Below are 14,379 nucleotides of genomic sequence, written 5' to 3'. Positions count from 1 at the left end.
CAGGAAAGAAAGGGAAAAAAATTAAAAAAAAAGAAACTCAGCTGTTTTTAACCAAAGCTGATTTAATGAGGACAGAAAGGTTACATTTAAAGAAACATACTGTTCATTCATTTCTTGCACTGAGGCGGTGTTCTTAATCTCTATAATAATAGCACTAATGTCTTTTGATCTACTGTGAAAATGTTTAAATTGCTAAGAATGGCAAAAGCCGTCTGGCTCATTTGATGCTTTATATGTCTGATGAGCTGCTGGGTGACAGGCCTGAAGGGAAGATTGATTTTTTTCAGAACCAAATACAGTCCAGAATAATAAAACAATTTCTTGCTGGAGATTCATTTAGATAAGCTGCTTCTAAACATTTCCATTACTTTTATTGAGCATTATCAAGGTTTTACAGTTTTTGTTACCAACTCACCAGGTTCCTAATTACTTAATTGAGATGGGTGCTTTGCTAATGGTATCTCATGCTAGTTATGGGCAATCAAATACTATTCCTTCATAAAGCAAATCTTCTATATAAATGAAGTCTTCATGTTTCAAAACACAAGAAGAGCGCTTTACCCAACTGACGTAGAAAACATTCTACTCAGTGTAAGAAGATCTAAGCTCTGGAATCAGAAATATAAGTGATCACCATTTGTTGAAAATAAAACAAATACAAAATTAAGTTTTAACCTTCAGAGAGTAAGATACCTTCACTACAGAGTCGGTAGAAGAGACATTTGGCATATGTAATTAATAGAGGATTGGACTTGGTATCTAAAGTACTAGGTTTGAGATCCAACTTAGATACTTCCTAGCTAAGTGACCCTGGGTTTTTTTCAGTCTGAAAAATGCATCGTTACCTAGATCAGAGGTGTCCAATATTCAACCTACTGATTTTATGCGATGCATAACAATCTTGAGTGCATCCCAGATAAAATTGTGGGAAATAGTTAACAAAATAAATTAAAAGCAATAAAACAAATAAGGTTTTATTTGAATTTTTATTATTGATTTACAAAATAAAACAAAAATTTAATAATTTTAATAATTTTAAAACATGATTGCACATGAAACTGCCAATCCATTATGTACAACTTGCTATTCCTTTAAAATAAAATATGTTATCATATAAATTGTTTTTTCTTATTCCCTTGCTAAATAGATGGCTACCAGTAGATGTAAATGAGTGTATTTATGTGTTTATATGCGTATGTGTCATATTCATATAAGTGTTTATTTATGCAAATGTGTAAAAATCTCTAACAATAAATGTTAGCATCTGATTTTCTAATGGTAGTCCATAGGGATCCTTATTTATGATTTATGTATGGAATTTGATGGTTGTCCTTTGTTCTCAAAGAAGATCATGATTCAAGGGAAGTGATGTCATGACAAGCTCATGAATTAGATTCGAGTGAGGGTAATCTGTGCAAAATCTCACCTCCTCAGGAGTCAGTTGGGTCCACTGGCCAGAAATGAATTAAGATGACTGCAGATGACCCTGTACGAGAGGCAATTGGGGTAAATGACTTGCCCAAGATCACACAGCTATTAAGTGTCAAGTCTCTGAGACTGGAATTGAACTCCGGTCCTCCTGACTCTAAGGCCAGTGCTCTATCCACTTTACCACCTAGCCCCTAACTACCAAGCTGATTTCTATTTGAGTTTGCTATTACTGTAATTTATTAAGCAGTAACTATGTGCCAGTCAATAAGCATTTATTAAGTGCCTACTATCTGCAAGGCCCTATATTTAGTTCTGAGGATACTGATACCATCAAGTAAAAAATTTCATATCCTCAAAAAGATTATTCAAATACATGCAATAGAAAAAGGTAAACCAGAAAAGCAGTGAGGGGGAGCAGTATAAATTCCTCAGAATATATGAAACAGTACAGGAATTTTGTTGAATCATTTTGGACATTCTAAGGTCCTAGGAGGGGGATCCAGGTTATTAGCAGGGAGGTGATGGTCTGAGAAGAGAATGAACAGTTGCAGAATGCAAGACTGATCTAAGAGAAAAGATGCAAAGTACTTTGCAAATATTGAAGCATTCTATAAAAGTGGGTTCCTAAAACTCTCCTCTCTTTCATTATTTCTCTCCTTCACTGCTTCTGTGGTTTATAGTCTCCTCTGCTGGCAGCTGACCTTTTTTGTTCATTATTGTGATTTTTTCATCTATCTTAAGGGAAATCTAAGATATTTCAGCACATTTTCATCTTGTCCTAAATGAAGTAAAATGAATCTGAGGTGTTCAAAGATACCTGGATCTCTTTTTATTTTATATACATATCATTCAGATGCAGGATGATAATGGTTTAATTCAGTTCAAGGCTAGGCTATACAAAACCCAATGAAACAAAATCTTACACAAATCAGCAGTGTGGTGGTGTGAGAGGAATGTTATATTTGAAGTCCATGGACCATGTGGTTTCACAGCTCTGTTGATTACAGATGTGACTTAAAGAAAGTTGAATTTTCTCTCAAAACCTCAGTCTTCCTCAACTATAAAATAAGGGAGAAGGTAGTTCTCCTAACTATAAGAATAACTCTGTTAATTTTACCAAGTTGTTTCATTACTGATCTTGAATTCTTATGGAAATGCAAACCCTTGAATTATTAACCTAAGATGGGGATTTCTGTTATATATCAACTTTCATCTCATTGGCAACATATTTTTCCATTCTGTTCAACTAGCATTCATTGCAACCCAAAGACTCTCGTGTTTTAGTTTCAATCTATTATTTCAAATTTATACCCTACTCAGTCACTATATTTCTCTTCCTAATCACCAGTACATGTTGGCACACTTGAGATAGGACAGGAAAGTAGCTGAAGAGTCACATTCTGCAGTCTGATGCTAACAACGATAAGACAGAATGATTGTCTTCATGATGAAAACTCTGACTTACAGCATTACAGCATCACAGGCTACAATTCCTGTGATAGAATTAAACATAATTTAATACCTATGACACTCCCACCTACCCGGTTTTCTCAGTGAATTATCAAAAAAGACTGTATGAGTTTCAAAGTAATTTGCAGATACATATTCTTCAGAGTCATAGTTCATGGACTCCAACCAAGGTGTTGCTTTTTATTCATTCAGATGGCACAAGTAGTTCAAAACAGACACTTAAGGAAATACTTTATCAAGAGAAGAAGAAATGAAATATTTATTTTTTTCTTTTTAAAGATTTTGTTTGAGTTTTGAGTTTTACAATTTTTATCCCAATCCTACTTCCCCTCAACCCCCATGGAAATCAATCTGTCACTCTTTATTTTGTTTCCGTGTTGTACATTGATCCAAATTGAGTGTGATGAGAGAGAAATCACATACTTAAAGAAAAAACCAAAAGTATAAGAGATAACAAGATCAGACAATAAGATATGCATTTTTTTCTAAATTAAAGGGAATAGTCCTTTAAATTTGTTCAAACTCCATGGCTCTTTATCTGGATACAGATAGTATTCTCCATTGCAGACAGCCCCAAATTGTCCCTGGTTGTTGCACTGATGAAATGAGCGAGTCCTTCAGGGTTGATCATCACTCCCATGTTGCTGATAGGGTGTACAGTATTTTTCCTGGTTCTGCTCATCTCACTCAGCATCAGTTCATGCAAATCCCTCCAGGTTTCCCTGAATTCCCATCCCTCCTGATTTCTAATAGAACAATAGTGTTCCATGATATACATATACCACAGTTTGCTAAGCCATTCCCCAATTGAAGGACATTTACTTGATTTCCAGTTCTTTGCCACCACAAACAGGGCTACTATGAATATTTTTGTACAAGTGATGTTTTTTACCCCTTTTCATCATCTCTTCAGGATATGGACCCATTAGTGGTATTGTTAGATCAAAGGGTGTGGGTCATTGTTGTTGCCCTTTGGGTGTAGTTCCAAATTTCTCTCCAGAAAGGTTGGATGAGTTCACAGCTCTACCAACAGTGTAATAGTGTCCCAGATTTCCCACAACCCTTCCAACAATGATCATTATCCTTTCTGGTCATATTGGACAATCTGAAAGGTATGAGGTGGTACCTCAGAGAAGCTTTGATTTGCAAGAAATGAAATATTTCTTTAAAAAAACCTGGAACAAACTTTCTAACAAATGCACACCTGTCATTGGGAAAAATGTAATTAGATCGAATGATCTTATGAAAAAAATAGCTATAAGAAACACATCTGACCAGGGAATATATGTGGAAGAATAAATATATATGAAAACTGTTTGGCCAAGGAAAATGAAGGGAGGGATAAACATGCTTATAAGGCTGCAGGATCAGCAATATATTTCAGTCAACAGGCTGATCATGCCACAACTACTTCTGACTAGTTTTAGAGGGCATGCAAGCAGAAGACTTTGGTTTGGTACTTACTAGAGGTTTGGTACTGGGGGAATCTGTTCATTATGAACCTCTGTGTCTTTTTCTGTAATATGAATGATTTGGACTATACTCTTCCTAAAATCTCTTTTGCATTTAATATTGATTCTTTGATTAAAAGGTATTTCAGAGTTATAGTATAATTACCTGAATTTATAAATGAGAAAATGGAAACCCAGAGAGAAATTATTTACTAAGGTCACATAGATGTGGCAGCATTAGAAAGCAAACCTTTGCATTATTAACCTAAGATGGGATATTTGTCATTTACCAACTTTCATCACAGCATGTAGACCTATATACTATCTTCTAAACACAATAAAATGTATTCCTGCCATAACAGTTTTGTTCATGATTGTCCCCTGCTTGGAATTTTCTCACTATTCTTTGTGCATATATCCTTCAGAATTGATTTTAGTTTTCATTTCCTTTATGACTCCTTTTTTGATCATTTGAATTTGAAATGCTCTCTCCCACCTTTGGTTCCTAGAATTTTATTATCTGCATCACATTTCCCAAAATAAAATTAGATTGGATTGTTATTTAATTGTTAACAAGGAAACATCTTTTTTCCTTCTCTCAAACATTATTCTCTTTGATCTCTTTTTAGCATTTGACACTATGAATCAGCTTTTTCTGGATATTCTCTTTTCTCGGTACTTTCATTTTATTTAACTTTGATGCTTGTTCCTTCATATCTTCTATAAGTTGCCCCTCTTATCTCCTTCAAACTTATATCAAATCCTTATCATCTTGAATGATGATTGAAACTGTATTGATGTATAATGTGAATTCAAATTCATTTATCTATGCAGTCCAAGGCTAGGAAGATGATTTCCCTGAGCCAAAATTCTGACCCTTTCATTTCAACTCCATTGACTCCCTTACCATAACATCAAATACATATTCCTCTGTTTGGCATTTAAAACAATTTAACTACCTGGAATCTTCTTATTCTTCTAATTTCATTTTAAATTTTATCATTCCACACATTTCCTGTTACAGTTTCATTGGTGCCACTTTGTTTTCTTACAAACTATATACTCATTTCCACCTCCTTTCTTTTCAATGGAATGCTTACCTACTTCCTATCTGACTCTTAGCTTCTCTGGTTTCCTTTTAGATTCAGCTCAAATCATGCCACTGTCATAAAGCCTTTCCCAATCCCTACAACTATTTTTAGGGTTAGGGTTAGATTTATGTGTTGTACATGTGAATGTAAAGAACTGACATTACATATTGGTCTACAAATATATGTACATAGTGTTCATGCATGCATATATGTAAATATAGACATACATTAGAATATAGTTATTTCCATATTGTCTTCCCTATAAGAATGCAAACCCCTAAAATGAGTTACTCTGTTATTGCCCTTCCTTTTATCCCCAATCCTCAGCATAATGTATAGTATGTAATAAATGATTAATAAATGCTTATTATCTGATGCAAACTCTCTGCTTATATATTGTGTCATTCTTAGTGCTCAACACAATTTTATGTGCTTCGTGATCATTAAAAATTTCCTGAAAAAAATGAACGGAAAATTTGTGCAATAAAATTCCCTGTGTCTAGAGTACAGAGTAGGTTTCAGAAGTAAATGTAGACATTTATAAAATAATATGGCTTTATAATATGAACACTCTATTGAAAATTGAGACCTGGATTTTATTACCTGTGCAACTAATTAGTTGTTCATTTTAGAAATTCATTTTAGCTTTCTGAGCCTAAATTTTTCATAGTTATAAAATGAAGCTATTGGATTCCATGGACATTAAAGTTCTTCCTATATACCTATTATCATAGCCTTTTAAAGTGTCTTTTATGGTATAATGTGATGAGTTTTTAATTTTTATATCATCCTCAAACAAATAGAAAGCTTCTTTTCTCTCCTCACCCTCTCTCTGTCTCTCTCTCTTTGTCCCTCTCTCTCTCTCTCTCTCTCTCTCTCTCTCTCTCTCTCTCTCTCTCAAGATTTTTGTCTAGGCTTCAGTTTCTTCATTTATAAATTCAGTTGCTTGAGTTAGAGCTCTGAATTCTCTGACTTCTTAAAGGATCAGCATTACATTTGTAAGAGAAATAAGAGAGGACAGTTCAAAATAGTCTAAAACATTTATATTTCAGAAAAAAGAGGGGAGAGGAGAGAGAGAGAGGGACCTAGAGAAAAGACACAGAGATAGAGACAGAGACAGAGAGATAGAAAAACAAATGGATAGACAGATAAACTTGTCTATTTATACTTATTTATTTATTCATAAAACTATTTTCTTTCATTTGTCTATTCAAGTGCTATTTAGTGAGCATGGTCTAGGTGTCCATAAAGTATATGTCCATAGCATTGCATTCTACAGAGTTGAACACTAAAATCCATTTCAAATAGAACTTAAATTAATTTTGAAAGGGATAATAATTTCTCAAGGTGAGCATTTGTAAAATCTCAACTTGTTGCTATTTCTTTTGTCCCTTAAGTCATTCTTGTTTTTTGGGGTTTTTTTGAAAGGCAGTAGAGTTAAGGGACTTCCCACAGTCACACAGCTAGGTAATTCTTTTAAGTGTCTGAAACCAGATTTGAACTTGGGTCCTCTTGACATCAGGGTCAGTGCTCTATCTACTGTGTCACCTAGCTGCCCTTGTCCCTTAAGTCTTAACTGGAGGACAGTTTTGTTGGCTTCTGAAAAACTAAACATCAATGAGTTCAGTATCCCCTCATATATTTGTATTTGGCATGTTTTTCTTAGGTTTCACTCAGAAACAATTTGTCATTGTGAAGGTTACTTCTCAATTTTTTCTCTTCATTTTTATTAGTTAAATAGAATATAATTTAGTAGATCAATAATCAGGTTTTTAGTCAGAAGGACCTGATTTCAGTTCCTTCCTCTGAAATATACTGATTGTTTGATTCAGAGGATGCTATTTCACCTCTCCATGCTCTGAGTAACTTCCTAAGACTAAGAGGAAGAGAAGGTGCTGGTCTGTGTATGAATAGAAGCAGTGTCCTCTATTAATGAGTCAACATGTATTTTTTATTAAAAATATTATTTGAGTTTTACAATTTTCCCCCAATCTTACTTCCCTCCCCCCTCCCCACCACAGAAAGCAATCTGTCAGTTTTTACTGTGTTTCCATGTTGTACATTGGTCCAAATAGAGTGTGATGAGAGAGAAATCATATCCTTAAGGAAGAGACAAAAAGTCTAAGAGATAACAAGATCAGACAGTAACATATCTGGTTTTTTTTCCATAAATTAAAGGGAATAGTCTTTCAAACTCCATGGCTCTTTGTCTAGATACAGATGGCACTCTCCACTGCAGACAGCCCCAAATTGTCCCGATTGTTGCGCTGATGGAATGAGTGAGTCCTTCAAGGTTGATCATCACCCCCATGTTGCTGTTAGGGTGTACAGTATTTTTCTGGTTCTGCTCATTTCATCAGTTTGTGCAAATCCCTTCAGTCTTCCCTGAATTCCTGTCCCTACTTGTTTCTAATAGAACAATAGTGTTCCATGACATACATATACCACAGTTTGCTAAGCTATTCCCCAGTTGAAGGACATTTACTTGATTTCCAATTCTTTGCCACCACAAACAGGGCTGCTATGAATATTTTTGTACAAGTGATGTTTTTTAACCTTTTTCATCATCTCCTCAGGGTATAGACCCAGTAGTGGTATTGCTGGGTCAAAGGGTATGCTCATTTTTGTTGCCCTTTGGGCATAGTCAACGTGTCTGAGACAGAATTTGAACCCAGGTACTCCTGACTCCAGGGCTGGTGCTTTATCCACTACGCCATCTAGCCACCTCATCAACATGTATTTTTAAGAGTTTTCTTTGTATTAGCCACTGTACTAAGAAAAATTTTTTGGAGGTGGGAAGCAGGAAATTTTCTAAAGATAGTCGGATGTAACCTGAGTCTGAAAGGAAGGTAGAAGACAAGAGAGATTGTGTTCATGGCAAGGAGTAAGATAATGAAAAGACATGCAATATTGTTGTGTGGGAGATCAAGCAAGAAGACCAGTGTCACTATATTATACAGCTTTGGGAAAGATAGTAAAATGTATAATCAGAAAAGTAGGAAAAGCAAAGGATGTGAATGACTTTGGAAGCAAAAAAGAGGATTTTATTATTGTTCCTGGTGGTAATTGTAAGGCAATGAAATATAATGGGTTGAATAGTGATAAAATTAGATGTGTGTCTTAGAAAATCACTTAGGCAGTGAAATGGAAGATGTAGAGATTAGAGAGAAACTTCTGGCAAGGAAACTAATCTGAAAGCTATTTCAGTAGAATCAGATATGAAGTGAAGAGGACTTTCAAGAAGAATTTCCCCTATAGTGATTAAATCATAGGTGTAGCGATTATTCCTATCCCTTATGTATATAAAGTGTTTAGCAGTGGGTAAGACAAGAGCAAAGAATGTTGAATGAGAATATAATGACAAATTAGACTGGAATTCAATGGATGGGACATGGAGTTAATAAGGCACAAATTAAAGTTACACAAAAAAAAATAAAACAGCAGACTCTTCTATGAGAAATAAAATAACATTATATTCAAAATTCTGAGGCCATTAAAGATAATATTGGAATGGAAGTTCTCCAAAGTAATTTCTAACTCTAGATCTTTAATCCATAGTGACATATGACATAATACAACTGTACCACAGACCAGTTAAAAATGTGATTTTAGAACTGGAGGTAGTATTTATGAGCCCAGTAATATTGAATAATTAATTTTACCCTCTATGAACTTAAAGTGAATGGGGAATGTAATGCTTGCTCTACCTACCTCCTCTGGCTTTGGTGAGAAAAGCATTTTGTAAACAATAGATTTACACATATATTATATTACATTATACATATATTATATTACATATATATAATGTTATACATATATTACATATATGTGTATATAATATACATGTGTTTAATGACACACAGAGCAAGACTAATAAAAGCTACCTGTTTAAAATAATTATAATTTATAACTTTCTTCAAAGTAACTGTGTAAAAGAGATTCTAGGACCATATTTCCCTGATTATATAGATGACAATTCTGAAAGGACTCAGAGCTCAAGAGATAATATAATCATTACATGCAATGTTAATTTGAGTTCCCTGTTTAGACCACACCACAGTAAGAAAGTGGACTAGACTTAAATTTAGAAGTAATAATTTCACATAGTTGCTATGGCACTGATAATCCTTACTTTCTCTTAGTCAAGTCTCTTACTCTTTCTGGACCTCAGTTTCCTCATATATAAAATCATAGGATTGTAATCTATGGTCTCTAAGATCTCCATTAGTTCCAACTTACTTTGATCATTTAAAATAAGCATGATTTGACATAAATGACTCTTCTCTTATGTTATGCCCCTAACATTGCTTCCTTCAAATATCTCTCACTTTTCCCACTTCCTTGTCGCTGAAGACCAATTGCCTCAGTATATGTGTAAGTCATCATAAAACTTTGCTCAATGTTATTTATATTTTTAAATCATATCTTTTATTGAAAACAATCTTTGTCCTTTTCCTAATAATTTCCTCATATCTATAATCAGCAGAGAAGAATTTCCAAAGGAAATATTTAATTATATGTCCACAAATTTTTATTAAGTTCCTTCTATGTGACCAACATTTTTCTGATGGTAGATATTGGGGGATGGATACACAATTGAGATTAGACATATCCCTTGCTTTCATGGGGTTTTACATTACACCAGAGAAATAATAACAAGAGACAAATGTTCATAATGCTTTTACATTATAATACTTAGTAAGTGCCCTAGAGAGCTGCTCTGCTATACCAAAGGATAGATTAATTAATTACCAACAAAAGTGAATTAGATAGGTTTCCATAGATGACAGTATTTGACTTGACTTGAAAGCATGGAAATGAAGGTAAAAGAGCCTTTAAATGTGACTGCTTATTCCTTTAAGTATATCACATGAGTCCAAACTCTTCATCACTTGATACCACTGTTAGAGTTTGTGAAATTTCACTATGTATATAGGAACAGGCTGTAAGTATTAATTTCTAGGTGAGGGTATACACAATATTGGAAATGCTTTGAGATCACCTATAATGCACAATAAATGCTTCCTGGCTATGTAAAGATAGCAGTAGGATTTGTAAAGCTAATCCAAAAGAGGCCAAAGCTAACAAGTCTTACTAATATTTAAAGTTTTGGATCAGTGAACCTGCAGTGAAATGTATGTTCATTGACCATTACCAACCAGCCTAGCCAAAGAGGTTCTTTAACAGAAGGTTGACCACCATGTTATGAATGTTATGCTCAATGAATTCTTATACTCTGGCATTGAGGGGGCATAAGGTGCATATGTGAAGATGAAATTGCACTCATGAATTCGTGGCTATTTTAGCAATCTATAAAATTTGGTAAATTGACATGTTGAAAGTAGCAACAGAATCCCTCTGGCCATGCTAAGGCCTAAGAAATTACTATATAATTGCAGCTTACTTTGTCTTCCCTGTATTTCAGATATAAAAAAGTGATGCTGTTTTGCATGAATAATTTAAAAAGCTTTGATTTTTCTACTTTCCTGTATACTACCGTTACATTACCAATAATATATCCATCCATCCATCTATATACCTATCTCTATCCATATAGTGATTAATTAAAACCTCATGTGGATGGAGATAATTAGGTTAAATTTTGAAGGAAATAAGATAAAATGAGGCAGAGGTAAAAAAGTGTATGTATTTTATCTTTGAAACTTCAGGAAAAGTAGCATCTTTGTAGCCATTACCAAGTATATTATATCAATAAGACCTTTTTGTCTAAGAACCTTTATTTGTGCTGGTTCAGGACTCAGAAGCCTCTTATCAACTATTATTTTCAAGTTTTTAAAGTGTGCCTACCATTGGGTTAAAGAGAACTTTGACCCTGTAGTCTAATATTTAGCAATGTAAATATTGAGAAATGTCCAGTTGGGAAATGAAATCAAGCACATGAAAGGAGATATTTCAATTCTTTGAATTTGTGCTACCTTCCTTAAGGTCAGATAGTTCATATTTTCATAGAGTAAAACAATTTACAGTATAATTTTTTTCCACAACCACCTTGCAAGAAATAAGTAATGCCAGTTTGATTGACCTTGCTGCTTTTGTATCAAAAGGAATTTCATCTCAATAGAAAGAGATTAACTACCCTACTTGTAATGCATCCTTTACCTCTGCCTCTTGTTATCTTGTTTCCTTCAAAGTTCAGTCTAATTATTTCCACCTATAGGAGGCTTTAATTAAACACATATGGATAGAGATAGATGATAGATAGATAGGTAGATAGATAGACAGACAGACAGATAGATAGATAGATAGATAGATAGATAGATAGATAGATAGATAGATAGATGGATGGATGGATGGATGGATGGATGGATGGATGGATGGATGGATGGCAGGTGAATGGGTTATAGAAATATAGAGATAGGGTATACAAATATAGAACTATATGTTCTTCTTCAGTTTTTCAGGCATAACCAATTCTTTGTGACCCCATGCATGATAGCAAATCAGACCCTTCTATCCTGCACTATTTCTCAAAATTCCAAATTTATATCTATTGTTTTCATGATACTATCTATCAGATTTATCCTCTGCCAATACTTTTTTTCTTTTTGTCTTCAATTTTTCAAATTATCAGGGTCTTTTCCATTGAGACTCACCTCATTATGTGATCAAAGTGCTTAAGTTTCAGCATCAGTATTTGACCTTCCAGTAAAATACCTGAACTGATTTCTTTCAATATTGTATGATTTGATCTCCTTACTGTCCAAGAAACTGTCCTCATAGTCCAATTCTTACAATTATACATTATTCTTTAAAAAAATGCTTTGATTTCATAGACCTTTAATGGCAAAGGTCTCTCTGTTTTTTAGTATGCTGACCAGATTTTCCATAGTTTTCCTTCTAGGGAGCAAGTGTCTATTAACTTTATGGCTGCAACTATGATCTGGACTGACTTCTGATCCCGAAAATAAAAATAATCAGATACTACTTCTAGTTCTTCTAACTGCTTTTGCCAGGAAGTGATGCAACAAGTTGCAAAGATCTTAGCTTTTTTTGTTGTGTTTTTTTTGGTTAAGCTTCAAGCTAGCTTTTTACAGTCTCCTGTTTTGCTCTCACCAAGAAGCTTCTTAATTCTTCTCTTTGCTTGCTGCCACCTGAGTGCTATCATCTGCATATCTGAACTCATTGGTATTTCTCCTGGGAGACTTAATTTTAGCTTTTGATCAATTCAAACTGATAATTTTCATTATATAGTCTTCATATAAGTTAAATAAATAAAATAAGTAAAAAAGTGACAATCTACAGCTCTGTTGTACTCCTTTTTCAATAGTAAATGAATCAGTTGTGTTATGTTCATTTCTAAGTGTAGTAATATTTTTTGTCTCAATTACAGATTTCTCAGGAGACAAGCAATATAATAGGGTACTCCTATGAATTTATGGCAATCCATTGTTATCCACATAATCAAGGGCTTTAGTCTAGGCAATGAATGAGAAGTTGATGTTTTTTCTGGAACTTCTTTGCTTTGCCCATAATCCAATGAATGTTAGCAATTTGGTCTCTAGGTACTCTGTCTCTTTGAAAACCAGCCTACTCATCTCCTAATTTTCAATGTACATATTGTTGAACCCTAGTATGTGGTCTTAAGAAGTAAATTACTCGTATATGAAATAAGCATAATTGTTCAATAACTTAAAATTTCCTCGGCCTTTCTTTAAGACATAAATAGGGGCGGCTAGGTGGCATAGTGGATAAAGCACCGGCCTTGGAGTCAGGAGTACCTGGGTTCAAATCCGGTCTCAGACACTTAATAATTACCTAGCTGTGTGGCCTTGGGCAAGCCACTTAACCCCATTTGCCTTCCAAAAAAAAAAGACATAAATAGATCATCTCATATCCAATGAAAACTGTTGTGTTTTCCTTTATTGTTAGAATATTTGTCGCAGCATGAACTTATAAAATTTTAAATATTTCAGCTCCTGTACTAGACTTATTGTTAACAATGCTTCCTAAGTTTCACATGGTCAATCTCTACAATATATTGCCCTAGATTAGTAACAGCACCATTTTGTGTATTCTTCCACCTTTATCTAACACCATCAGCAAGCAATATATTTCACGTGAATAAGCTAGAAGCATTCTTAATAAGAGCAGAGCTGAAACAATGATGCCCATGTAACCATTATTATTCAGTCAGGAGTTAGAAATATGAACTTTAGCAATAACATATGAAAAAGAAATTGAAGGAATTAAAATAAGCAATTAGGAAACAATGCTATCACTCTTTGTAGATGATATGATGGCATAATTAGAGAACCTTTGAAAATCAAATAAAAATCTCTCTACTTTAAACAATTAACACCTTTAGAAAGTAGCAGTAGATAAAATAAACCCACATAAATTATCAGAATTTTTATATATGACTATTAAAGCTGATCAGCAAGAGATGGGAAGAGAAATTCTATTTAAAGTAACTATGGACAAAAAAAAATTCTTGATAATCTACCTTCAAAAATTAGCCCAGAAACTATATGATCCCAATTACAAAATATTTTTCATACAATATGGTCAAATCTAAACAATTGAAAAAGATTCAATTGCTCATGGGTAGGCAGAGCTAAAAATGAAAAAAAGCCAATTTCACCTATATTAACTTACTTATTTGGTGCCATGCCAATCACATTACAAAAAACTATTTTTCAGAACTAGAAAAAATAGTAACAGAATTCATCTGGAAGAAATAAAAGTAATATAGAAAAATCAATTCATGAAAAAAACACAGTAAGATGACTCACTTATATTGGATCTAAAATTATATTATAAAGCAGCAGTTATCAAAACAATCTGGTACTGGCTAAGAAATAGAGAGGGTGTAGAGTACTATTGCGCTGTTAGAAATCATGAGTAGTCAGACTTTAGTAAAGCATGGAAATGTTTGCATGAACTGATGCTGACTGAAATGAGCAGAACCAGAGAAC

The sequence above is a fragment of the Macrotis lagotis genome, chromosome 3 (genome assembly GCF_037893015.1).
Source record: "Macrotis lagotis isolate mMagLag1 chromosome 3, bilby.v1.9.chrom.fasta, whole genome shotgun sequence".
NCBI classification, from domain to species: Eukaryota; Metazoa; Chordata; class Mammalia; order Peramelemorphia; family Peramelidae; genus Macrotis; species Macrotis lagotis.
Note: the sequence above shows the minus strand (reverse complement) of the source record.